The 3,932-nt window shown below is 35.6% G+C and overlaps 1 non-coding gene across 1 annotated transcript; it reads left to right on the forward strand.

Moving 5' to 3' along the window:
* The first annotated feature begins 1,152 nt into the window (after positions 1-1,152).
* On the forward strand, positions 1,153-1,284 carry LOC111723804. Its single transcript, XR_002772268.1, has one exon. It is a non-coding gene; the product is annotated as a small nucleolar RNA SNORA2/SNORA34 family (small nucleolar RNA).
* Positions 1,285-3,932: the final 2,648 nt, after the last annotated feature.

Here is a 3,932-nt window from a genome sequence, read left to right on the forward strand (position 1 = left end):
TGCTCAGACCTGTAATCCTAGCACTTTGGGAGACCAACATGGGTGGACTGATTATGACCAGGAATTCAAGACTAGCCTGAGCAAAAGTGAGACCTCCGTCTTTACAAAAAATAGAAAAATTAGCCAGATGTGGTGGCACACTCTTGTAGTCCCAGCTACTCAGTAGGACTACAGTAGTAGTCCCAGCTATCCTCTGAGGTAAGAGGATAACTTGAGTTCAGGAGTTTGAGTTTACAATGAGCTATGATGACACCCCTGCCCTCCAGCTTAGACAACAGAATGAGACCTTTTCTTAAAAAAAATAAAATCAATCATTATTATCTGAAATATTAACAGGCTAAAGAAGAAAAATTACATAATCTTATCAATTGTAGAAGAGGCAAAATTTAACACCTATCCAGAGAAAAACTCTCAGCAAAATAGGAATAGAGGGAGCCTCCTCAACTTAATAAAGAACAATCAGATTATACTTAATAATGAAAGACTGAATACTTCCTCCCTAAGAATGATAAGAGAACAAGGATGCTCATTCACAGCACTCTTATTTATCATGGTGCTAATAATGAAGAAAAATAAAAGGAATACAGATCAGAAAGGAAGAAATACAGCTGTCTCTATTTGCAGATGATGTGACTGTTTACATAGAAAACCTCAAGGAATCCACCAAAAGCCTTCTAAAACTAATAAGTGAGGTTAGCAAGATCCTAGAATATGAGATAAACATTCAAAAAATTATATTTCTATGTACTGGCAATGAATATGGGGATATTGAAATTAAAAATGTAGTATCAATTATAATCACCCAAAAAATACTGTATAAAACATGTACAGGGTTTGTATGCTGAGGTGAGAGGATCAAGTGCAAAATGCTGATGAAAGAACCCAAAGATCTAAATAAATGGAGAGACCTACTATGTTCATGGAGGAAAGCTTCATCATAGGAAAGTTGTCAATTCCCACCAAATTTTATACAGGTTTAGTGTAATTCTTCTTGAAATCCCAACACATAATTTGTAGATATAGACAGCATTGTTCCAAAATGTATATGTAAGGACAAAAGAACTAGAATAACTAAAATAATTTTTGAAAAAGAATAAACAGGAGGAAACAACCTGCCCGGTTTCAAAACTTATCGCATAGCTACAGTAATCATAGACTACATAGTATTCAGTTATACTATAGCTGTTGTTTTCAAATAGAAGCCTAAAGAACTGTCTTCCTATGGTCTGTTGGCTGTTCTGGAATCTCAGCAGAGAATGGCTGTTTCATTTGGAAGAAATAACCCCTGTCTCTCATTGGAAGAGCCTCAGGAATGCTACAAGTAATGAGTTCAGACTCTCAGAGGCAGGGGTAGCTAAGTGTGGGGAAGAATGCCTGTCCAAATTTATTTTATTTTTACTATTTTATTCTTGTTCCTGCTTTAAGTGGGCATTGATTAAATTATATTCATACTTCAGAACACAATGAATGAAATTGTAAACAAAGTGCTAAAAAAAAGGTTTTTTTTTTAAAGACTGTGTAGTATTGACAGAGGGCTAGACTTGTAAATGAATGGGACAGAGTATAGAATCCAGTAATAGATCCACATGGGAAGCCCAACCGATTTTGACAAAGATGTAAAATCAATTCCATGGAGGAAAAATAGCCTTTTCAACAAATGATACTGGAGAAAGTGGACAGCCATAGGTGAACACTGATCTTCAACCTAAACCTCATACCTTACACAAAAACTAACCAGAAGTAGATCACTAACTTGAAGGTAAATTGTAAAACTATAATATAAAACAATATTTTAAAGAGAGAAAATCTTTGGGATCTTGGGCTAGGCAAAGAATTTTCAGACTTGACACTAAAACTGTAGAAAAAATGTTCAGTTGGACATCTTCAAAATTAAAAAGTTTTACTCCACAAAATATCATGTGAGAGTATTCAAAGATAAGTAAAAGCCCAAGAGGAAATATTTACAAAGCATAGTATCTAGACTATAAAGGACTAGTATCTAGACTATAAAAGAATTCTCAAAACTCAACAGTAAGAAAACAAAATAAAACGAAAAAAAATAAGCTAATTAGAAAGTGGACAAAAGATATTTCCCTGATGGCACGTAAACATGAAAAGATGTTCAACACCATCAGACACTAGGGAAATGCAAATTAAAACTGCAATAAGGCACCACTAGACACCTATCAGAATGGCATAAGTAAAAGACCTGACAACACTAAATGCTGGAGAGGATGGGAAGAAACGGGTTCATTCACTCATTGCTGGTAGGAATCTCAAATGGTACAGTTACTCTGCAAAACAACCTGGCACTTTCCCAAGAGTTACATACTGTTATAATTCCATTTACTTAACATTCTTGGGATGAGGAATTATTATAGAAATGAAGACCAGATTACTGGTTGTCTGGGATTAAAGAGAGGACAGGGACAGGAGAGAAGTGGATATGGCTACAAAGAGACAATGGGAGTGATTCTTGTGTTGATTATATCAATTTAGTACTGCAGTTGTGATACTATAGTAAAATTTTTCAGAAGTGTACCACTGAAGGAAATTGGGTAAAGGTTACACTGAACCTCTCTCTACTATTTCTTACAACTGCATGTGAATAAAAAAAAAAAAAATGCATGTGAATCTACAATTATCTCAAAATAAGAAGTTAAGTTTCTTTAAATGCATGTTTTTCCTTATAGTTCTTATGCATGAACAACTTGTAATTCCATGAACTTTTATGTATGATTAAGGGCTGGCTATTTAACAGTAACCTATTAAATGAGTTACTTGGAGCTCTTAGAACTTGATATCCATTAATAGAAACTAAAAGGTTAGTTTAGCTTTTAATTCTGAATTCTACTAAGGAAGCTGTCTGCCAGGCGGTATTTCACAGAGCTGTGAAGCTCTTACCATGAGTGTTAAGTACCATCCCATCACTGGAATTGCTGAGCTTGGAGGGTAGAATACACTGGACTGTGCTACCTTACTTGACTGCAGTTTCCAATGTCTACGAATGGTGGTTTGTTTCACTTTGTTTTTATCCTAAATTACTTTTATTTTAGCCTTACAATTATTAACTGAGTTTTCTGGGATTCTTTGCTTCATTTCACTTCTAACCTATACCTTTTCAATAACTAGACTTGCAGATATCTTATGTGTTGTTCACAATGAGTCATCCTTCCCAGTAGTGCTAAAACAGATGTATGTATAATCCCAAAAGAATTTTCTTGGACATTGACTCTTTATTATTATCAATGAATTATTCTTCCATTGGAAAGTGGGGAGGACTTGGATGGATTGACTGGGAGGTCTTTTTTCTACTAACTGCTCATGGCAAAAGAAGTATGAAGGCCTTGACCTGAGACTCTCTGGTTTGAATACTAATTTTCCTAGCTCAGAATAATAGAAAAAAGTCCTGATTTGGATTGCTAGTAAGTGCAAGTATTGTGTTATTGACTAGATAACATCCAGATACACTGAATACCAACTGCATAAACAGCAATGTTGACTGTTAAAAATGTTAATGATTGTGACCTGCGTTAACGTCCAGGTGGAGGATCTCCCTATTTCAGCCCAAGGATGCACTGTTAAAAATACATTTTCACTTTCCACAGAACAAAGTGGGCTTTGTACACTTGCCAGTGCCATTCGTGGTGGAGAGGACTTTCTCAGATTGCTTTGGAATGATGAAGAGTGTGTCTCTCATCCAAGAACTGAAATGATACCTTCAGGTGAGTCCAGAGTCCGAATTCTCAAAGGAGGGATTTAGGAAAGCATTTGAGAGGATCAGGTTTAAACCAAACAATCCCATAAGAAGAAATTCCATTCAAGTTCTTTCTTTAAAACAGGAAATTAAACAGAGTCATTATAAGGCAAACTCAAGAGAGCGGTAGCACCATCCCTCCCAACTGTTAGTTGCATGAATTTCATTTTGGGTC

The sequence above is a fragment of the Otolemur garnettii genome, unplaced genomic scaffold, assembly GCF_000181295.1.
Source record: "Otolemur garnettii isolate 467f Iridium unplaced genomic scaffold, OtoGar3 scaffold00015, whole genome shotgun sequence".
In the NCBI taxonomy this organism is placed as follows: Eukaryota; Metazoa; Chordata; class Mammalia; order Primates; family Galagidae; genus Otolemur; species Otolemur garnettii.